Source organism: Phasianus colchicus, chromosome 2, assembly GCF_987193195.1.
Source record: "Phasianus colchicus chromosome 2, bPhaCol1.hap1.1, whole genome shotgun sequence".
NCBI lineage: Eukaryota > Metazoa > Chordata > Aves > Galliformes > Phasianidae > Phasianus > Phasianus colchicus.
This window is the reverse complement of record NC_143437.1, coordinates 7090468-7114655: the sequence shown is the minus strand read 5'-3', so window position 1 is coordinate 7114655 and position 24188 is coordinate 7090468. Positions and strand designations below refer to the sequence as shown.

Here is a 24188-nt window from a genome sequence, read left to right as displayed (position 1 = left end):
CTTCACTTCTGTCATTGCTAAGTTATACATTCACTGCATTCAAAACTCCCATCAAATTCAGCATTGAGCCAATGACACCATTTTCAGAGGGTGCAAAACCCAACCAAGCTCATTCACTGCAGCCCATGCTCCCTTCTCAGTTAGGGCAAGGGAGATCGGTGTAAAGGTTTATGTACTCACTGCATTGTAATTCATGTACTCAAAGTATTCACTGTTAATTTGAGGCAAAAGGCATTTTAGAAATGTTGCAGATGGCTCAAAACTTATCACTGTAATCCCAGGCAACACATGTGTTAAGGTTGCATCCGAAGGAAATCACAGCATCTTAAGCACTGAAGTAGACTTATGCCAGCCAAATAATTAGAACCCTCCCCGTTCAGATAGCATGCAATATCACTGCACTTGAGAGCTCATGATATTCATAATATTCTGATTTAGAAGCAAATGATCTTTCCCTTATTTCTTTCCCCTACCACTCTTCCCTGCTGTGTAATAATCTCTATACAAGTTTTCCACACATGACCAGAACAGGTACCTTCTGAGATAAATAACCTTAACTTGTAAATGATTAGCAGAGGCTGCAAGAGGTCCAGGAGGCTCCTGGAATGCACTGATGATAACTTGCTGGTCCAGGTATTGGACAGACTGACCAGAGGTGAAGCGTTGCTGGACCTGCTGCTCACCAATGCAGATGAAATCAGCCTGGGCTGCAGTGACCACACCCTGGTTGAGTTCGTTATCTAAGGGATGTGGGCCTGGCGAAGAGTGGCGTCAGGATCCTGAACTTTGGAAGAGCGAACTTTGAGCTGTTCAATGGACTGTTGGCCAAGATTGCCTGGGATGCCTTCTTTAAAAACAAAGATGTTGAGTGGAGCTGGCTACTCTTCAAGGATGCCTTCCTGAGAGCACAAGAGCTCTCTGTCCCTCTGAATAAGATAGCTGGCAGAGGAGGTAGGAAGCCGGCGTGGCTTGGCAAGGACCTGCCGGGCGTGCTGAGGGTGAAGAAAGGTGCATACAAACTCTGGAAACAAGGCTGTGTCACCTGGGAAGAATACAGGGATGCCGTCTGGACTTGCAGATGTGGGATCAGGAAAGCCACGGTGCAGGCAGAACTGAATTTGGCAAGGGACGTGAAAAACAATAGGAAGACTTTTTTCTACAAGTACACTGGCCAGAACAGACAGGTCAAAGCGAGTGTACCTCCTTTGGTAAATGGAAAAGGAGAACTGGCTTCAAGGGATGAAGAGAAGGCTGAGGTACTGAATGAGTTCTTTGCCTTGGTCTTCACTGGCGGCCAGGATTCCAGTACTTCTCACGTCCCTGAGCCCTGCATCCCTAAACCTTAGGTCAAGACCGGGGCGGTAAACCCCTCCCCCACTGTGAGGACAGAGCAGGTCCGAGACCGCCTCATGAGACTGAATGTGTACAAGTCTATGGGGCCGGGTGGTGTGCATCCCAGGGTTCTGAAGGAGCTGGCTGAGGTGGTTGCCAAGCCGCTCTCCTTCATATTTGAAAATTTGTGGCTGTCAGGTGAGATCCTGGATGACTGGAGGAAGGGTCATGTCACTCCCATTTACAAGAAAGGGAGCAAGGAGGACCCCAGGAACTACAAGCGGGTGAGTCCCACTTCTGTGCCTGGGAAGATCATGGAACAGATCATCCTGGATGACATGCTTGATCACATGAGGAAAGGGCGTGTGATCCAAGACAGCCAGCACGGCTTCACCAGGGGAAGCTCACGCTTAACCAAACTGGTGGCCTTCTAAGATGGAGTGACGGCATTGGTGGATAAGGGAAAGATGACCGATGTCATTTACCCGGACTTGAGCAAGGCCTTTGACATGGTCCCCCACCACATCCTTATCTCCAAATTGGAGGGATGTGGATTTGATGGGTGGACCAGTCGATGGATAAGAAACTGGTTGAAAGGCTGCAGACAGAGAGTAGTCATCAGAGTTTCTATGTCCTGGTGGAGGCCGGTAACAAACAGCGTCTCCGAGGGGTCTGTCTTGGGACCGGTGCTCTTTAACATCTTTATCAATGACATCGATGATGGAATTGAGTGCACCCTCAGCAAGTTTGCTGACGACACCAAGCTGAGTGGTGCGGTCGACACGGTTGAAGGATGGGATGCCATTCAGAGGGACCTCGAGAGGCTAGAAAGGTGGGCCTGGGTGAACCTGATGAAGTTCAACATGGCAAAGTGCAGAGTTTTGCACTTGGGCCGGAGGAATCCCAGGCATCCATACAGATGGAAGGAGCGGTCCTTGAGAGCAGCCCTGTGGAGAAGGACCTGGGGCTCTTGATGAATGAAAAGCTTAACATGAGCCAGCAATGTGCCCTTGCAGCTCGGAAAGCAAATGGTATCTTGGGCTCCATCAGAAGAGGGGTGGCCAGCAGGGACAGGGAGGTGATTGTCCCCCTCTACTCTGCTCTTGTGAGACCCCATCTGGAGTACTGTGCCCCCAGTACAAGAAAGACAGGGAGCTGTTGGAGAGGGTCCAGAGGAGGGCCATGAAGATGATCAGGGGACTGGAGCACCTCCCCTACGAGGACAGGCTGAGGGAGATGGGCTTCTTCAGCCTGGAGAAAAGGCTGTGGCGTGGCCTCACTGTAGCCTTTCAGTACCTAAAGGGAGCCTACAAACAGGAGGGGAATCAACTCTTTGAAAGGTTAGATAACAGCAGGACAAGGGGAAATGGTTTTAAGTTGAGGGAGGGGAGATTTAGGGAATGTCAGGGGGAAGTTCTTTACTATGAGAGTGGTGAGGTGCTGGAACAGGCTGCCCAGAGAGGTTGTGGATGCCCCGTCCCTGGAGGTGTTCAAGGCCAGATTGGATGGGGCCCTGGGCAGCCTGGTCTATATAAAAAGAGGAGGCTTGTGGCCCTGCATGTGGCAGGGGGGTTGGAGATTCATGATCCTTGAGGTCCCTTCCAACCCTGGCCATTCTGTGATTCTGTGTGTGAGTCGTGGAAACTTCCCTTGGAGAAATTTGTAAAGAAAAGTTCCTTTTCAAACTAGGTCTTGTCTGGCAACCTTTCAGCCACCACTTTGTCCCAGCTCCAACCTCTCCTACATCCTGCTGATGTGTTGAGGAACTGTAGTAAGTGTGGACCCAACAGGTACCCAGAGTCCAAACATAACTACATTTGAGCCATCTTCGGTGCAGGTTTGATTCTAGAAATCTTACTTTGAGAAGTACCTTATTTCCTCTAGTGTGGTCACTTCTAGCTGGAGAAGGTAAAAATTGTTCTGAATGGCACACAGGGCAGCGCAGCTGAGACCTTGAAAATGCTCTTAGTTTACATAACATAGAAAGACAGCTAGAAAATGATTCTTGCTGAGTCTGACTAAAAATATGCTTGCAAGATCATTAATGGATCCTATTTCCTGTAACTGAAGGGCAATTTGATAAACCATCCATTGCCAGATAGTGCCACTAATTACAATGGGTTCTTAACAGAAATAAAAAATGATTTTCTTTTTCTGGAATAGCCATACATCCTGAAGGTACACTGCTGGCAAGCCCTCGAGTGTTTATATTACAAACCAAGCAATTTCAATAACCCTCAAATTCATTACATTCAGCTAGATGCTAAGGAGAGGTTCTCTTTCCCATTGGTTTCCAAGAAAACACCAAAATAGGGCCTCTTATTTTTCACAACAACCAATGTTGTTGCATGGTTTGCATGGTCAGGACCAAATTACAGTAGCAGGCTTTTAACAACTGCGGAAAAGACTATAAAACTTTCTGCCCCTTATTAACTACTGTGTGACTATTAGGTTTATGGGCAATGTTAACATTGCAGCATAGGAACAAAAACATTGTAAACAGTCTCCAAAATGTTGGGAAGCAATTTTCCCCAGGAGAGGCAGGGGGCCCTTCCAATACCTCTAAGGTATGGGAAGGGTCACACGACACACACGTAAAACAAGATTAAACTCTCTCTTGCTTTGTAATTAAACCCAATTGTAAACCTGGGCAAGTGCTAATTTTAAAACAGAGCTCCCTGCTCAGAGCTCCAAAATCTCTATTGAAAGTTCATGGAAAATGAAAGCTGCCTCTTTAAAAGGAATCAGCTTGCAGCTCCCCAGAACGGAGCCCCTGGGCAAGTGTTTCAAAATATGATTTTTATAAACAAATCTGACATAGCAAACTTAATGCAAACCCCTATGCATATAACATCACTTATGTGTGCAACTCGTTTAAATTATAGCTGTAGAGAGAAGGAAATAAAACTGGCATATTAACCTTTGGCACAACGGTACTCACATGCTCGCAATGTTCAGCAGCAGATGATATTACTGTGACTCCCACTAGTATTGTCATGTGAAGGGTCTGTCAGAATTCTTGTTCTAAACCTCTGCAGTCAGAGTTTATTAATTCAGCCACGAGCATCTGCTCCAGACCTACCTTGGCACGTACAGTTTGAAGAGCAAAATCTTTCTCAGTGCAACTTCCCTTTCCCAGTCAACACTGTATTTAAAGCCTCAGAAACACACACACACACAAAAAGATAAAGCAAAAATTCATGAAATGTAGCATTTTCCCGTCACCATTGTATTTAAAATCATGGAACAAAAAAATAAATGAAAAGAGATATTCATGAAATATAGCATTCCACAGCTTGCCATAAGCTCACTGGATGTCTTGCTTTCCAGCTGTCCTTTTTAGAATAGCCAATTCCTCCTTCATACAGTGAACTCCTTCCAGTAGTTCAAAAGGACAAGGTACACTAACAAGCAAGATATGCTTAGATAGGTTCAGACATATTTTTAAAGTGGCTGCATCACAGAATACCCATGCACTCCCCTCCCCATTCTCAACAACAGAGAGGCTGAATGACATATTTTTAATAGGCCAGACCTGCAAGTTTTAATTGCACCCATGTTTTTAAGGTGAAAGGGACTTAAACTCCAAAGCATTTGGAGCACTTTTGAAAGCTGGCCTTCATGCTATTACAACACAGAGCAAGTAATACCTACACATCTTTAAAACGAGCCATAAAGCTATCACATAGCTTTATAACTTTATAATAAACAACTTGCAAATGAAATTCAACACAGTCTCAGACAAAAGCATCATATAAAAAGAGCCTTCCTCGTGAAATAATGGCAGTATGTGAATATGTGACATTTTGGTCAGATGTTTCAGACAAATTACCTACACAACGGCTTGGGGTGTCCACTGATAGGGTTTCTTCATTCATCTTGGAAGTGAAAAAAGGTTCATCACATATGAAGGACATCAGTATGATCTGTTCCATGATTTCACCTGAAGAACAGTTATCTTTCAGAGCAGCAGAAATATAATCTAACCGTAGTCCAAGTGAGAACATCTCTCTTTATTTCAAAGAGTGATTCATAAAAGGCAAAGCATTAAGCCAAAAGTTCCAGAAACTAAACAAGTCTACAAAGTTGACATTAATAAAATGAATCCTGAGAGATATTAACCAGGACAATAAGGCAACTTCTGGAGTCCACTTGCATTTCCCTTGGCTGTGCAATAGCAGTGGAACAAGTGCAGTCTTGATGCTGTGCTGGAGGATATGATGATTGAAATTGTCAACTGACTAATTAGCTATTAGATTAGAAAAAGTTGTTTTGCCAAAATAACACAGGGCTATAGCAAGACATGTTCATATTACACAGCTTTAAAAGTCTAGACTGATTGATTTGAGCAGTCCTCACTTTTCTTTGTGCAAGAATCCTGAGAGCCACCTCTATCTCCTCCCTTCTGCCTGCAACCCCTTGGGCCAAGGGCTAAGAAAAATAATGTGATGTATTCCCAGCATTGCTGATTAAGGATGTGACGCCTTTGCTATTATTACTTCTGATGAAACTGGGGCAAATCAGGACTTCAGAAGCAGATCTGCAAGCTGTACGTAGCACAGGGCCAAAGATCAATGTATCTGAAGCAGAAGGGGGGGTGGGGGGTGTGGAAAGAAAAAAAAAGACATTTTCAGTACTAACAATAAGCTGTGAAGAAACTTAATCCTCAGAGGTCAGATGTACATCTGAAAGGGCCGGACTGCCTTTGTATCAGAATGTAACAACATTAGCCCTAATGACTTAATAGTTTTGCCCTTGACTTGTGTCAACAGGACCCTATCTTATTACATGGTAAATTTGTTGCTTCCATTCTACTCCACGCTGCTGGGTGATGGGGAGATAGAAGCATTTGTGGCAAAATTGGAAACGTAGCCCACTACATAATAGTGCTGCTTAGGAGTACACAGCAGTACTTTAATTTCTGTGGGTGTGTTGGCGTAGAGGAAGGCTGGACACAGAGTGAGGAAGAAGATGCAGCGTTTGGCCCAGTCACAAGGAAGGCATCTCCTCGCTCACTGCTGTGCAGTGCCACCTAAGGTCACCATCTGCTGCAGACTTGGAGGGGTAATGAGCTAGGGTCAGGCATAATGATGGTTGGCTCTAGGTAACAGAAGAGGCTTTCTTGTGCTCCTTCTCTTCTCAGGGAAGTTTGCTGCTTTTAGAAACTCATGTCACATCCAGATTCTGAAGCTGCCAGGTGACCAGAGCTGTATCAACATTTGGTTACTGAGAGCCCTTCCTGCACAGAGCAAGGATAACCAGGGCTTTCTAAAAGTGTTGCTCTGACAAGGCAAGCATCTCTTCCATTTAAATCAAGAAAATCCCCGTTTCCTGATTTATCTGTCTTAAAAACTGTCTTCTGAGTGCTAGACAAAGGGTTAGTTTTCACAATACACACAAGAAGGGAGAGACATGCTTGTACGGTTATGTAAGTCCTCTTTAAGGAGTTTTACAGGCAAGTGAGATGCAGCTCCAGACACTAGACTTTTAAATCATTTAAAGCTGACATAAGCTGATCCTGTGTGCAGTTTATAATCATGTTTTTACTTTTCAGCTCTGACAATTACAGATTGTTTGTACCGGCTCCACAAGCACTCCTATTCAGCAGTATTGTCAAAGTCCATTCATCCCAGTCTCACAGCAGCACAGTGACTCTTTGCTTTGCCAGCCCCTGTCCATAACCTTCATCCAACTGTAACCAGCCTTGAGGGGAGGGCCAGGGGAGCCTGCAAACAATCCTCATCTGCCATCTGTGGTAGCTGCAATTTCCCATGTTTCAATGTGGTTTTCAGCCTGTCTCAGCTTGGCAGGAAGAAGCCTGGCATCCTCTAAGTGTGTTGCACTTGCAACCTTTGAAGATGTTCAAAAGGAAAGGAAGAAAAATAAATGAAAGTTCTTAGCCATTTTGCATGAAGTTGCATGAAAAGTCTTGGGGCCTAACTTGACTGGAACTGTTTTAAGTACTTCTCTGCTGCAGCAGCAGTGCGTCATATGAAAGGCTTTGTTTGGCACCTCTCCACAGTTATAAATAAAAAACATATTTATCTCCAGTCATGCATATAATTTAAAAGTCGGACAGAAGAAACCTTTTTTCTCCTTTTAAATCTGTAGCAAGCCCAAGATAAATTCTTATAATTTATTTCTTTTAAAAGGAGGAAAAGAAAGAAAAAAGAAAAACAATAAAAAAAAAAATAACTCGGTTATTTGGAAATCTGGAAAACAGATTATTTCTTTGGATGGAACAAAGTGTGTGTATGTGTCATCATGACTTTAAACAGTTCCATGGTTTCCCATGGAAATACTTAATTGAAGCTAATAAGATGTGGAGTTATCAGTGGTTTGTCATGATAGATTTCATATGGTCTTTCCAAGACATTTTATCTCCTTTCAGACTCACTGACCTAAGACTTTCTGAACCACCACAGATACTAAATTTAAGCAAAGCCCTACTGAGAAATAGAGTGGACAGGAGCTTGGGCAAAGCCCTCATAACTATAGAACTCGAGCATTCAAACTTCCAATTCGTAGTACATGCGACAGCCTCCCACAGAAACATTCAACTCCAAGACTTGTTTGCCTGTTAGCACTTGCAGCATGGGTCAGAAGTCCTTCCTTTTAGCACCATGCTATTGGGAAATAAACTACTGTCATCAGACTATAGATCCTAACCCAAATCTTCCCTAAACTCCCATGCTTCACGTGCTGATTCTACAAGCCCACCTGCCTGATGCTTCAGAAAACCAGGTCCATCTTCTGCTAAACATGTCAATCACAACGAATACATACTAAGAACTTTTTGACTACTTATTACCAAAAAAAAAAAAAAAAAGAATCATGCCCTTCATACATCCTGGTTTAGAAAAGCAAATCCCTGCTCTATCTGAGATAGCTATATAATACCCACAGACAGTAGTACATTTTAAACCATGAGCATGTATCTACTCAGCCTTCGGGATAACCAGTAAAGTTTTGTGTGTCATTTGTCATCTGCAAAATGCAGGAGCTTAATAAATAACTTCATATACCCATTTCCTTAAAAAAAATATGACTTGAGCCAATGAACCTGTGTGACAACACAGTATTAAACTGTTCTGAACTTTACAGAGGAGGAGAAGTTTTTCCTAGACTGATAGCAGCACAGTTTACAACACACTTTAGGTAGAGGCAATTTGAATAACCTTGGCACTCTTTTCATACTTACATTTTAGGTAATTAATGGAAGTGTCTTTCTAAGATTGGCCAAAATTAAACAGCTTATCACTGCTGATTTTCAGTAAGAGAAAATTGTAGATCTTTTTTGGCATGACCACCTTTTGCTTTCTGCAAGTTTCTTTCTGCAGTCTTATTCCCTGCTCCTTCAAATGCATCCACTGCATATGTTTCTTTTTACTGTTAACATCCATTTCAAATACACCATCCCCACTGATAATGTGAAGTACCTGCCTATGGGCTGAAGGGTCAGTCAGCAGCAAGCACAGCGCACTCATTAACCTGTGAGCAACTTTGGAACTTAACTTCTACTGACCAAGACTATATTCAGAATTGAAGAAATTGCATGCAAATATCATGATACATGAAATGCAAGCAATGTAGTAAAAGCCATGGGATATTACAGCAATCAGAATTATTTGAAGTCAACACAGAGTGAACCGTGTGATAAAACAACTAGTTTGCAGCTGCTTGTGGACTGGAACAGCCTGAGGATTTAATATAATCTCCTTTAGATGGAGGACAAGGTACAACAGCTCTATGCTCACTCTCTAGCCAGCAGTGTGTGAAGGATATGAAAGATACTTCCTGAAGGCAATCCCTGTTGTGGGCATCCCTCCCTGGGACACTTCAAACTATCCATAAGGAGTAAGAGCAACTGGGCTCCTAATTCAGGTGTCTTGTGTAGTTAGCAAGAAAGGAACCCAGTCTGAACTGTTTGGCGTACTTCTGCTGCCAGACTGTTTCCTCATAAGACAGTCTGTAACTGTGTGTGTGTTCCTTGAAATAGAGAAGGGCATAAGATTTACAAGGTTAGCAATGTATACTGCTGTAAGCAGCACGCACACTCAGATGCTGTGGGATCCTTTACCAGTTCAAGTTTGCATACATCTCAGCATATGGATGAAGCGAGCAGAGAAGAAGCATGCCTGACTGTAATTACATTAAGCACTTTGGCAATAAGGAAAAGTTTGTGCTTGTACACAGATGGCTTTATGTTACAATGCTATAAATGTGCCAAGTTTCATGGCTTCACCACATGATGCAGCAAAGGAGCCTGATCCAAAGTCTGTGCAAATCTAATGAAAAACTCTCACTGACTTCACTGGATTTGAAGCAGGTTTGTAAGTGCACTGGACACACCTGGCCAAAGTGCATAGACTTATGTAGTATTTTTGGATCAGTTTTAGTCCAATGGGCCTTTTTTAGCCCAAGGATTTATGCTTTTGAGACTCTGTTTTCCTTAAATGAAAAAATGAATGAAGTCCACTTTGGGTTGATTAAAATTAATTTGACTGCCTAATGTAGCTCTCATATAAGCTGTACACTTAAACATTGCACACTGTACTTTTTGGAAAATATCTGGGGGAAGAAAATACTAAATTCTTATTCTTATGAGGCCTCCAGAGTCCTTCTGGTGTTTTTGATTCAAGCCCTCCTTTCTGTGACCCTCCCACCCCTACTTACTTCATGAAGGTAAGAGATCTTTAAACTTACTCTGAAAGTTCTTAATTTAGAAAAATAAACAAAAATTCTGTCAACTCATTCCCCAGTGTCTTACCATAACTTATTTTAGAGTAATAAATCTTCCCTCTGACAGCTCTCTGATGATGCATTACATTAATACATCATAATGACAATATATGTGATATATTATGGATGTATTTTCTAAAAGGGATATCACCTATACATTCCATCTTCCTAGCACAGCAGAAGATTGTTTGGGAAAAGGGGGGAGGGGAAGGCAAGGGATGTTTCTTACCCAGAAGGCAAAATCTCACAAAGAGAATTTGGAATTAGGGTTGATTGCTCTTGTTAAAATACCAAAGAGAATAAGAAATAAATTGCCTTCCCCAGACCAACACCTTCTATCAATAATTCAATAATATCAGTAATCTAATCAATTACCTGTTTGTTCCTAAAGAACTGATGTTCTGGCTGGAATAAAAAAGGGAAATCCTGTAATACGCTTGTATCAGCCACGGTAACACAGGAGAAACAGACTTCAGGAAATAATCACAAAGATTTCAAAAGGGTTGAAAGGCTGTGATGATGTGAGGTGCAACATTTAAAAGGGTAACTGGAGAGATCTGCAAAGAGAAATGACTGTTAGCTTTAGCGAATAATCTGGCAAGAGTGTGTACACTCCAGAGAGCCACCCGTGACTGACACAAACCAAAATCCTCCCAGTGCCTGGACGAGGCGATGACACGGCTTTTCAGTGGGAAATGAAGTTAAATTCTAACATGGGTATCTGCCCTTCCACAACACCACAGTGCACACAATAACCAGATCATAGGTTAGTGTCTGCTGTGCAAGGCTGTGCACAAAGACAACCCTAGCCTCAACCAATTTAACTCAATTGCCAAGGTTTATTATGCAAAATCAGCCACTGGCTAAGAGCCCGTTGCCTGGAAAAACTGCAGCAATAACTTTCTCCAAAGGCTCATTTTGAACATATGAGCATGTGGGCTGAATAGCACAAGGTTTGACGGAAGCCTTTGACAATAACTGGTTCAAACAATCATGATGCACCTGATTTGCATGCAGGTAACTCTGAGAACAACTTCAATGCTCCTGCTCTTGACATAAAGATCTCAATGGCAGTGAGAGCCTGCTCTGAGCCTCCCTGTAAGCTTCTCTTTTCAGAAACACAATCCTTCCACCCATGTCAGGATGCTGAATTCTCAGTATTCTGCTGGGAGCATTTCCCTGAGATACTCAGAGAGCCCTGAAGTAAGACAACAGATTTCTATCTCCTGCATTTTTTCTCATCAAGTCCTTTCTTATCAGGTTCTCTAGGCATACATTTTCTTCTTCAGCACATACGCAACTAGCATTACAAGAAGCTACAAAAACCCTTCAAGACATCAAAAGGTTTCATATTGGAAATGGTCTTTTAACAGAAATAACCTACAACATTCCCAGGACATGCTCCTTTTAGAAATGGCAGGTGAGGACTTCTGGGGCTAAATCTCTAGGAGAGAGAACCATGACATTTGCATTTCAGATCTGCATCCTAGATTTTGGATCAGAAAAAGTGCTCACATTAATCTTGATAGCTGTAAAATCTTTCCCGGATTTTTGGAAACTACAAGGAGGAATGAAAAAACAAACAAACAAAGAAACAGACAAACAAATAAGAAAACAACCAGAAACCCAACTGTGGAGCAACGGGCTTCTGGTTTTTTAGGAATTCTGATAGCAACCTGATGTTTTGGTGAGTTTTGCAAAATACTGTGGACTTCCTTTAACACCACATTGCTGTTGGCTACCCACATTCCACAAGTATCCAACATCCATTTGGACCATGAAGCTTCTTGAGGTCTTACACTGTGTGCAGCTGGCAGAACTGTCTGAGAATAGATGTCTTCAGTAACCTCACTTACCCACAAGTACACACTGTGCCACTGAAATGGAATCTGATGATAAATGTTCTGGCATGGCAAATACTCATCTGCATCTCTGCACATTTCACAGTATTAATGGGAAGAAGAGCACATGAAGCACCTTCTCTCTCCCTGCTTGGTCTCAATGATGCCATTCCAGAGAGGCAGATCCAATACCTCTTTTCAGAAACAACTTGGAGTTCTGAGGCATTCCTTTATCAGACAATCAGCTTAAAAAATGAACAAACCAAAAAAAAAAAAAAGAGAGATTTAGTGGGAGAAAAAGATTTTGTCATTCAGATTCACTGCAAAGTGTTGAGTGAAAATCAAAGATAAATGTGTCTGAACATAAATTTCACTGTAGAATCAACCTTGCTGATGGGTTTGAACTTGTCGCACTAATCTCAGTCCCAGTATAAAGTTGTGCACAAAGAGTGACCTTGGATATTGCTGTTTTGACTTTGGTAGAAACACTTGAGGGAAGAGCCCCAAATTCCTGGTGGGGACTGGCAGGTCTCAGAAATGCTGAAGATGGAAACATCAAGAGTGTATGCAGTATGAAAGGAGCGTTGATGTTACTCTGTTAGAAACATGAAAACAAGCAACAAAGCCCAAAGCAAGGGAGTATGATAACCACATTCTCTGAATGTGAATGGAGTTTTCTGAAAGGTGCTTATTGACCTCTGAATCTTCAATCTGCAGAACAGATCTAAACTATAATGAGTATAGGAAGCTGCTATGAAATAGCCATGGTGCCATGCTAGCACGCCAATCTCCTGAGGGCTGATTATAGGCAAAACCAAAATGGTTCTAATGGCAATTAGCTGATATAATCAACCCTACCAAATGCACTGACAGTTTTCTACGACCACTTGCAAAAGCCTATTTTAATGTTATTTTTGCAGCATGACAACCAGCCGTCAGTTTCTGGATACTACTGCTCTGAGCCAAGCAAACTGCATTACCAAGTCCCATCAAGGCTAAATATTTTGGACATGCCAAATGCCTTCTTACAAGAAAAGAAAAGAGAAAAAAAGAAAGAAAGAAAGAAAGAAAGAAAGAAAGAAAGAAAGAAAGAAAGAAAGAAAGAAAGAAAGAAAGAAAGAAAGAAAGAAAGAAAGAAAGAAAGAAAGAAAGAAAGAAAGAAAGAAAGAAAGAAAGAAAGAAAGAAAGAAAGAAAGAAAGAAAGAAAGAAAGAAAGAAAGAAAGAGAAAAGAAGAGAAGAGAAGAGAAGAGAAGAGAAGAGAAGAGAAGAGAAGAGAAGAGAAGAGAAGAGAAGAGAAGAGAAGAGAAGAGAAGAGAAGAGAAGAGAAGAGAAGAGAAAAGAAAAGAAAAGAAAAGAAAAGAAAAGAAAAGAAAAGAAAAGAAAAGAAAAGAAAAGAAAAGAAAAGAAAAGAAAAGAAAAGAAAAGAAAAGAAAAGAAAAGAAAAGAAAAGAAAAGAAAAATCAGTGTCTTCAACAGAACCAAGTAACACGTTTGTTAACTGACTGGCACTGGGGCCAAGTATACACTTAGCAATTATATTAAAAAAACACTCCTTACTGACATTACAGCAAGGATAGTGTCCTACTTCTTGTCAGCAATACAAAAATGTTATTTTGTCTCCTAGCCTGACATACTCTGCTGTCTTAGCCTACAGTGAGCTGGGAAAATAACAGTGCAAAAGCTTTTCAAAGATTCACCATGTAAACAAAGCAGAAGTCTGTATATTTTTCTCTGACGTCTTCTGTTCTTAGTAACAACTTTTGTTCTTTCCATCAAACATAACTCTCTGGATGGGATGTTGTAATCTCAGTTGATGTTAGAATCTAAAGTATTTTTCCTGCCTTCACTTGTTCCAGCCATCAAATACTCATAGCAGAGTTCTGTTTATTCTTTCACCTTCTTTTGCCTGATGTTATTGTGAATATTCAAGAAGTGCCACAACTGTACTGCCTTTCAGGCAGATAGTGACTTCTTACATTTACTCACACAGCCACCAAAAAGATGTTTAAAAGAAACTGTGAAGGAAAGTGAAACAGGACATCTTTATTAGTAAAGCTAGCTAACTCGAATGATGTTATTAGAACGTTCTTCATTACTTTTCCTTACATGTTAGCTGAGAAGCACATACAGAAAGTCCTGTTAACCGTCATACAATTCATGGATCTGTATTACAGTTAAAAAAAATGCTCAGCTAAAGTTCATAGAAAACAAAAGTGAAATTACCCCAAAGGAATCTCTGTGTTTCAAGACAATTTTCGTGCTGAGTTTCAAATATTAAAAGTCTCCCGATTGTTAAATAAAGAGCGATGAGAAAATGCGTGCAATTTTAATTTCCACTGGGATCATGCCTGGTATTGAGACAATCGTGTTGTTAGATATTCTTCTAAAGACTAAAATACTATTATAGTGTCTGTGAAGGATGGTATGAGGAAGAAAGTAGTGAAACAAAAACATTTTTATCCCAGCTTATCTACTTGTTATGCTTTTTGTTGAAATTGCTTGAATTAGAATTCACACAAAGCTTTATTAACCATGACACTTAAGCTCAACCTATTTTAAGTGATGTACCCATTAGGTTATCTTTGTTGTATTTAGTTTAGGGTTGATATGTCAACCAATGAGAAGCCATGCAAGTCCTGTGGGTATTTATAACAAATGACAAAATGTTCTCTTGTTTATCACACCGTCAGTGCCAAAGCAACAACATATTTTAAAGTCAAGGGTGATGTTCACAACTCTCCTTACAAAACCACATGTTAGGGGTATGGTTATTTTTTTGCAACACCTGTGCATCTATGTTTATCCCTGTCCTCTGCAGCATGGTACAATTTCTGGTGCTTTTCAAGATACTTGCAGTGGGTCTGAAAAATGGAGAATGACAACAATGAAGCTTCAAAATATATCACAGTCTTGAACATAACTAGTTCATAATCCCTACCTCATAATTGGGCACAAAGGAAGAGATATACTAGCTATGAACTATCACAGCATATTTGTAAGGAGGATTTTGGTTGGAAGATGACTGACTCACTGGGAAAGAAATTAAAGGCATTTACTGAACAACTCTACTGTCAGTAAACTAGAATTGTCAACAGTGACTGCTGGGAAAAAGAAAAAAAAAACCCCAAAATTAACAAAAATCACCCTACAGCTTTGCTTTTTTCATTGTTTTTTTCATCTAAAATGTTTTAACTTGGAGAGGAGAAAATATTCCTAATGAAAATACTCATCTACCTCATAAACATGTCAGTTTTTAACCGATGAAAAATATGGCAATACCAGCAAAACTGAAGTACGTATAGACAATAATGTATGCTCTAGTTCCTGCCCCTCCTTCAGCATGGTCAGCAAAACAAGATAGAGCCTTCCCCCTTCCAACTCATTTCCTTACTCTCACTAAAGTGCTCCATCTTAACAGCTCACAGAAAGCTATAAAGTCTTTTTATCTCTTATTAGTAGTATCACTCAGAAATACACCTAGTATATACATAAAGATGTGATAAGAAAAATACTGGTTTTTATCTCACTCCATTTTCAGACAGTTTTCACTAAGGATGCTGCTCTCTAGGAAATGCACTGTCCACCCAAAGCCTAGGTAAAACCAGTGTTTTTCAAACACTCCTTGTATTTAATTGTCCTGATGTAGGAATTTTCCAATGGAGATGTTCAATGGGGATTTACCAGGCTAGAGGATGGCTGGTTTGGTTTGTATTCTTTCCTGTAAAATTGCAAATCTGTTTATGTAATGGGTAAAGTCTAGGCCAGCAAATCATATTTGAGGATCATGGTCTAATACTTATCTGAGTATAAGGAATGGGCAGTCATAGGGATTTTACTGTGAATTTGTTGACTGGCAGCTGCATAACTAGGAAGAGCTCTGAAAGTGAAAGTGAGTTTATGCATCCTGGAGATGTGGAAAAAAACAAAGGGGAATAGGAAAAAAAAAAGGAAAAAATTAAGCAGTAGAGTCAACATTTACTATATGCTAACTATATTTCTGGTTTGGGTTTTTTTTTGTTTTTTTTTTGTTGTTGTTGTTGTTGTTGTTTAAGAAGAAAAATAATACACTCTTCTTATCACGTTCATTATGTTTGGAGGTAGTATATTTAAGCACAATAGACTGACTGGGTGATAGGAGTAAGAATCTTATGACACCATTAATAAACGAGAATTTCAAAGCCAACCAAGAGATGGGGAAAAAAATCTTTCTGCTCCCTTCACTATTGACAAAATGGCACCTCTTCCATGTCCTGACATTTCCAATGAATGTATCATTCATTAGAAGAAAATAGTACAAGGCAGAACAATGCCAAACCCGGGATCTAGGCAACTGCTCCAGCAAAAGCCATCGCAAAGCCAAATCAAGAGTGGCACCAAATCCAAAAGTAGCAATGTGAGTTGTAGAAGGCACTATACCTTCTTCCTCTCTTCTGGCCTCTAATCGAGCCATCTGTAGGACACTAGTCCACTTGGAGGCTCACATTCATCCAGGTTCCTTACATTTCCATTAATGCTCGCCTAGCAACGAATAGATTTCTCCAGATGAGCCTTAGAAGACCTGTGTTCATGAGGCAGAGAGTGTATAAAGCAATTTTTACAGCCTGTATCCCTGGTAAGTCCCATTTTGGTTTCTACAGGACTGGTCTGTGGTGTAGCAACCCTATGCTCCATCTCTAAGGTTTCTCCAAAGTCTCATTTTTCTTTCAAGTAAGTTGTTATGATCTGAGCTACAGCTTGCGAAGAGGTCAGCATCCAGCTCATTTCTCTTAAGTGGCCAACAAGAGGTTCTGCAACCTGCACAGCCAGAAAGTTCCTCTCCACTCTGCTTCAGAAACACTGTACAACTTGACATGTTTTGAAGACCTTCCAAAAAAAACTTAAAAAGAAAAAAAGAAGTATTCAGAGTTCAACATGCTTTGGGACAGTTTTGCATGTGCAAGGACAGCAGGGAGTAATGGAATGCTCAAAATTTGAGAAAATCACTGGGAATAGAACTGTCCACATTTTGTCATACGACACTGCAGCTTTCAAAAGTGTAAACTGTAGGAACAGAATTTACATTTAGAGATGAAAAGCAAATCTAAACAAGTCTTTGATGAATTCTTCACAATCAGGAATGTTGGAGAGCTCATGCTGGTGGAAATAGAAATGGAAGAAAAGCCAGCTCCTGAAACTGGGAGTGGGACTGGGGAAAAGGCAAATCCATTCCTCTCTGCTCCACGGATTGTTTGTGCAAACAGTAGGCGTATTTGAACTCTAGTCTCAAACACAGAGAACAGGAGATTAATACTCTCTGCTTCTGTCCTGCCTAATGAGATTGTAAGATCTCTCATTAATTGTTTGTCCCAGACATAGCACAGCTGAGACCAGACCTCCGTTGGGGCCCCTCTACTTTATGATGCAATTAATGCACATAACCTCTTGCCATTTATAGTTCTTGAACCCTCATGTGTAATGTGTGCTAGGATGACAACTTTTTGTCATCAGTATGGTCTCACTGGTAGCAGGTCTGCTTTCACTTTGCATCTTGTACATCTACCTGCTCTGTGTTATAAAAGCTCCTAAGTGCTAGAACTGATGGAAAACAAGAACATCTTTCTACAGAAGGCCAGAAGAAAGCATAAACATCAGATACCCACAGGCATACAATGGGCCAATTCTGCCTTATTTTACTTACCAATAAAGGTTAGTTGGAAAGAATGGTAAAATTTGACTTCAACAATACCAACTTCTCACTCCGATGAGTGAGTGAGAATTTCACTCAGTGAAATTCTTTGTTAGGACAAGGAGGGTTTTAATGAGTCATTCTATCCCACCTGAACTTTCCCCAAACCATTTCTATTTCTCTACTGAAAAGATTTCTGACCACAACTACTTCATCATTAGAAAAATTGCTATGTTGTGCCAGAGAGTTTTCAGTCTGAGTATTTATTTATTTAATCTGTGTACCCCTCTGAGCTAACATCCTCTTTGCATTTAGTAGACAGTAGCAGAGCATGCTAAATAAAGGCTGTGTTCTGCTGAAACTGCAAGATGAAACACGAGAGCCCTCCTAATTTCAGGGAGTTTTGTAGAGAGAAAATAGGAAGTGAAACAACTTTAAAAAATGCACACTTTTGTAATGCATTATAGCTTTCATTGCTTTTGCCAAAACTTCACTTTTAAGAAGAACCATCTGTGGATTTGATTTCTATGTTTCTCAGCCATAAGTCAATGGAGGACTCAATTGTAAGGCACAAGATCTATAACATTCGGTGTGAATCATCTCTTGTCTGCATATAAGACAGAATATATAGATAACATGCTTAGTGAAAGCTTTATCACCAAGGAAACACATTCTTAAGCATTGAATCTAGCACCTTTACATTTACAAGTCACTTTAAAAAAAGTGCCAGCAGTAAATAAGTCCATACTCATAACTAGAAATATGTGGTATCTATCACCCATGTCTATTGTAAAAATTACTCATTGCCTAAGAGTGGCAGTGGGCAAAGCCCATTTGTAAAAGTTCAGAGCTTCTGGAGATTTGGAGTCTGATCTACCAAAAGTTAATTGTTTCAGAGAGATAATAATTTTTTGGTAATTATGTCCAACCAATTCACAAGTAACCCATCAGAAAATACATTTTATCTAGTGCCACTTGCTATTTCCTAAAGGTCATGGAATCTCTTTTCCTCACCTCTAACAGCTCACCTTTCCTGGGTGCACTATGGGGAAGCATAATTCCAGCAGAGTGGAAATTCAGTCAGCAAATGAGGCATCGACATAAATATTCATGGTGGAAAAAAAACTTTTGAAAAAATGTTGAGAAAAGAGAGTAGGTAAATCACAGCATTCTCAAGAGACCACTAAGATATGCACTGACAATTTACAGGGATTTGCTTAAAATTTTGTCTACAGAAGTATTATCGTATATATCGACTCACCAGATTTAGGGCATCTCTTGAACACTGGGCACTGGACAGAGGAAAGAACACTCGCTCAGATGGCATGTGGCACTCATTTGTCATATTCTTGATTTACAGAATGGGAATTAGTAAGGGAAATTAGTCTGTATATTACTCGGGGAAATGCTTATCTCCTGGTAAATATGCAACAGTTGCTCAGTTGTTCTAAATACAAATTTGTCTCCCTATCTAGGATTATCTCCCTATTTCCTACTTCACAAATTAAGGACCTGATATGGATGCAAGCCATGGGAGAATCACATGAATTCACAGGGACTTTCTGCATGTAAAAAGTTAATTTTCTGCATAGGACATGCACCAGACATCATCCCATGGATGTCCCGGTGGAGTTCAGCATGGCTTAATATGGCAATGACTGTTTCAAAACAAAAAAAATACAGAAATACTTTGAAAACACTTGATTGTGACTTGCTTTGCTTGTGCCTGTGGTCACTGATGTTTTTAATGACCTTGGTAGGAAGGGAAGGAATTTGATGCTACGTGCCTTTAGAAAGCCAGCTCTGAAAACACACAATATATTTAGAGTATTTGGGTCCCTGTGGTTAATCTTTCAAAGCTACTCATTCATAGATATTTTTCTTTAATTGAGAATACTCCAAACTCAATCACATCTGGCTTATAATTGTTTCTACAAGGCTAAATCAGTACAAATAGATGGAGAAATTTGCCAACTCAAGGCTCAAATGACCAGCAGACATAACAAAATCCACTGCCAACAAGGCTCTGAGATGTAAAATATCAGAATCTAGCACCAAAACGACCATTCAGTGAGGAATGAAATGCAAAGGATTCTTTTAAAGGCACTGACCATGAAGAAAAAGAACACCCACTTGTAGGTAATGATGCAAACTTGAACTTTCACACCAAATCTCAGTAAATATTACTGCAGTGTAATTGAGTTCATCGGGTTCCACAAGTACACTCATACTTCCTGGATGATTTCCATCGGCGTTATGCAAAGGAAACTATTGTCTACTAGGAGGTTACCTATGCTAACCCAAAGCACATTCTTCTAAAATGTTTATTTCACACCAGTTTGCAGCTTTTCAGCTCTCAGATGCTCTCTAATGAGTGACCAGAGGGCTAGGACATACACACCATGTATGAGCACAAAATGAGAGACAGTGTTAAGATTTCCTCCTTTTTTCCCTTTTTCTAAAGAAAGCCTTTCATTCAACCCTGATGCTATAAAAGAAGGTGATGTCATAATTTATGATATGAAACCGGTTACTAAAATGTCATTACACAAGTGATGTTTTAATTGATGATGTTAAACTGGTTAGCAGCAAAGTGTCAAGTGTCACTTTCATGACATAAACTGCCAGTTATTATTATATAATATCAATTATTCTTTGGAAAACTGCATTAGATTCGTTATTTCTGAACCAATGTAGTTGAGGCAGGTTCATATTTTTTTAAACACTCTTCATCCAGTTCTCATTATTAGTAGTAAAATATACTTTGGATGCAGTTTAGACTTTCATAACTTTGCCTTTGAAATATAATACCTATCTTTTCCATTTGCCCTTACAGCTGCCCTAAGATCAACAGCAAGCGAAAAAGAAAGCAATGAGATAAATTTTATAGCCTTAACTGAATTTGCCTTGTTCTCTAATCTTGCAGAAACCAAACTTTTTTGCTGAAAGTAGACAAAAAATAACAAAACATAATTTTAACAGTAAGTTAAATATAGAACATTTGGATATGCTGACAGGATGTTGGTTACTACAAGCCCTGCTTTGACGCTTCATCTCCTAAAGCTTTAGTGTCCAGCTGCTCTCCAAATTCCACTAAATCTTATTCAGGCACAGAACCAAAACAGCATATTAGTATCTGAAATGCATGTAGCCAAATCTTAAAAACTTAATCCCTTTTAGGGGTACTTACAAGAAAAGCAACAAGTTTAGTTCTTGTATACTCTCCGGGTCCAATAGGGCTAGATTGATTCACTGCTGAAGCTGATCTTATCTAGAAAGTTTATAATATTTCCTTGTGTCAGAGCTACGTTTTGTTACTTGCTGTCAGTGACACATCTCCAGCTAACTGTCAAAGCTGTTCAGAGAAGCCCTGATAACAAATTAGATGCAGCATTACAGGATGAGATTTTTACAGGCATTTCCCAGCTGCAATTGCATCTATTTTATATGAGGATAAGCTCACGTTAACAAAAAAAGCATCATGCAGGACTATCTCTTGGCCAAGACTGTCAGTAGATTCAGAGATCTACTCTCTGCAAAGACAGCAGATTTGCATGAGCAGTCAGTAGCAGGTCCAAAATGGACCTTCCATCAAAGAATGAGTACAGTCTCAGACAGCACTAAGGGCAGGATACTTTCCTGATAGCAAAACACAACGAATCAAACCACATTTGGCCCTAGCAATAAAGTGATGAGCCCTGGAGTTTGGATCAGCCACACTACCGTGTTTATAAAGTCCATGAGAAGGGTGCAACAGCAGAAATACATGGTTTAGAACAGCAAGTAGCTCTAGTATAGGCAACAAAACAGGTCATGCTATAATTCTCTTGAATAACTTTGCACTCACACCAGTGATGTTTTATACTGAAACCTGGGTGTGGAGGTGGCTGAAAGGACCACACTTCACTCTGTTAGTTACTCTTAATAACTTGGACCAGATCTGTTGGCACATTTCAGGGAGAGGTCTGGGAAGACTGATCAAAGGAGCTGTGGAAGATCCCAGGGAGAAACTGCAAAGAGGCAAGGGAGAAACACGCTAAGAAACACTCGGAAACACACATGTGATTTTCATTAGGCTTAATGGAGATGCTGGAAATTAATCTTCAGGGTAAGGCTTTGCAAATTTACCTCATGATTTCATCCACACAGAAAGAATCTGTTGTCTTCCTTTATGTCTCTTGTTCTCTATGTGGTTTTGCACGTAATGCATTTTGGTATTATCCCACTTTCCCCACCTTCCTAAAAATCTTAGTAATGATTACAGAGCTGAGCTGTCCAAACAGAACAAAACGAAACAAAAGGAAAAAGAAAGAAAAGAGGAAAAAAGGAAAGAGAGAGACTTAGTATTGATTATCCACATGTAGCAGGTATTTTATTATCCACATCTCTATAGACAGCATCCCACCTGGCAGATCTGGGGGATATAGAAATTCCATGAGATAGCAGATCTTTAATGCGGGTGATCAAACAGTGCCAGAGCTCTGTTAATACTTGCTATCGTGTCTTCTCTATTCTCACTGGAATCAGTAAGTATTCTTTTCTTTTTCTTTTTTTTTTTTTTGCTACAATTTTTGAAAATATACTTTCAAGCCAGAGAGAGCTTGCATCAGGCATACAAGCAACGCTTCACATCAGTCTAATTTACACAACAAGTCAGATAAAATCTAAGCTTTAAGTGTGCACACTTGTCGACATGACAGAATGTTGAAATCCTGTGAGACAGATACCTCTTACGAGAAAGATGAGGACAAAAATTCTTTCACATCCTCCGTAGGCTGAAGCTGCCAATCCACATAGTGGCTGCTCTATGGAAACACAGCCATAATGCACAGCAATGCTGATCAATCTGTAACACGGCCCCAGCTTACAAATGCAGTTTTCCTTCTAACATTTAATCGTAGCTGAAAGAAGGAATCCAGACACTGGTGTTTTTTTTTTAGAAGTTATATTATAATTTATAATTGGTTGTTAATTAATGTCAGATCACAATGGAATTCCTATGGAATTGTTTAGTGGATTCTCTGTAATTACCACTTATAATTATAAATCTCACTGGAATGAATAACACAGGAATTCCAATAAATGATGACGACCTTGGAAGACTTCTTGACTAATAAAATAAAGTCCTGTGTTCATCTGAAGGAATTTTAGAACGGTAGTCTCCACCTGGAGCAGCATGTGTTTTCCACGATGCAAGATTCCCCTTCATGCATTATGCAATAAATAAATAAATAAATAAATAAATAATAATTTTTGGCATTCTCTACTGATGTGCCTGCAAAAAGCCATGAAACTCTCAGGTTGTCACAGTCTGAGCTGTGCTCACCAGTTTGCTTGAGGATGAGGTGACTGGAGCTGTACATGCTCACTGTTAATTAAGTGTACCCATGGCACCTTGTCCCACATACTTCTGCATACATCTGTGCCTCCCTACACGCCTATGGGTGGAGAACTACAGCTAAAGAAGCTTTACACTAGTAGTACCCCACACATCAAAAGCTGCAATGAGGAAACCCCTGCTCTCTAACATCTCCTCTGCTCCTTGCATTATTCCCCATTCCTCCCACAGTCTCGTTTCTCCATGCCTTGTTCTCTGCAGCCCTGCACTCCTCCCCTTGTCCTATGCACAGCTGTGGGAATCTGTAAACCTGCCAATTTGCACTTTGTAAAAACTTGTTGCAAATCTGATGGGTTTCCTCTTGTGAGCCAAGAAACCCGGGCTTACAGCATAATTGATACTAACAAACTGACAGAGGAACTATGGTCCTCACCTAAAATAAAAGACAATCACAGTGAATTAAAGGTCGTGTAAGAAAGAACTATGCAGAAGAACACTGGGAAATAAGAACAAATGTAATCCAGGCTGCAGTAGAGTTAAACCAGAGATGAATTTGGCTAAATAAAACATAAGAAACCTATTTCCTGTACTAATTACTCCCCTTCTTAGAGAAGTGTAATGTTGGCATCAGCCTTCATTCTAAATTGCACCGCAAAACCCCAACACTTAACAGTGTTTTAGCATACACATTAGGCAGGCATTTCACAGTTCCTATTTTGCCTAGCTGTTGTTTATTTGCTGATGAACTTTCATGGCAGGTTTTTTCAAGAGGAGAGATGCTCCTTGAACAGCAGAACTGCTGAGGACACTCACATCTGGGCTTCAAGAAGTAATCACACCATCCAATATATCTGCCCATTTGCTTTTCATTCCACTTTCCAAAAGCACTCCTTTAGTAAAGGCAGGCCAAAATCATCAACAGGGCAACTACCCAGCACAGACCAGGCTTTCCATGCAGTGCACAAGTTACAGGCTCAAGCACTCAGGCAGAAGAAGAGAGAGTTTCTACTCATCCATTTCGTCGGCAAGAGAACAAAAACTACAGTACATTAGCAACAGACTTTCATATGGACACTGGAATTAATCAGACTCCAGTTTGCCTTCCCTTAAATCACAGGGTCATGCTAAGGTGGGGAGAAGAATTTGCAGTTGTGGGGCTGCATTCTTAATTCTGCCAGAGATAGAGAGAAATCCCAATGTTTTGGCTTACTGATTATTACAATCACCAACAGACACACATACATATTCAGGGAAAGTGTTCGAACTCTC

At 40.3% G+C, this 24188-nt stretch overlaps 1 protein-coding gene across 21 annotated transcripts in view; it reads right to left on the bottom strand.

The window, feature by feature from the left end:
• The window catches only part of LOC116232872 (uncharacterized), a 324054-nt gene that overhangs the window by 64545 nt on the left and 235321 nt on the right, over positions 1 to 24188 (bottom strand). For 14 of the 21 annotated variants that reach the window (XR_016463853.1, XR_016463863.1, XR_016463860.1 and 11 more), the window contains 3 exons: positions 21501 to 21591; positions 10450 to 10631; positions 4415 to 5275 (listed from right to left, as the gene is read on the bottom strand). The gene's annotated coding sequence lies outside the window, so the exon portion shown is untranslated. Of the gene's footprint in view, positions 1 to 4414; positions 5276 to 5379; positions 7183 to 10449; positions 10632 to 12051; positions 13000 to 20975; positions 21592 to 21709; positions 22534 to 24188 lie in introns of those variants that run through there. The other 7 variants (XR_016463858.1, XR_016463856.1, XR_016463869.1 and 4 more) reach the window with 6 other exon arrangements.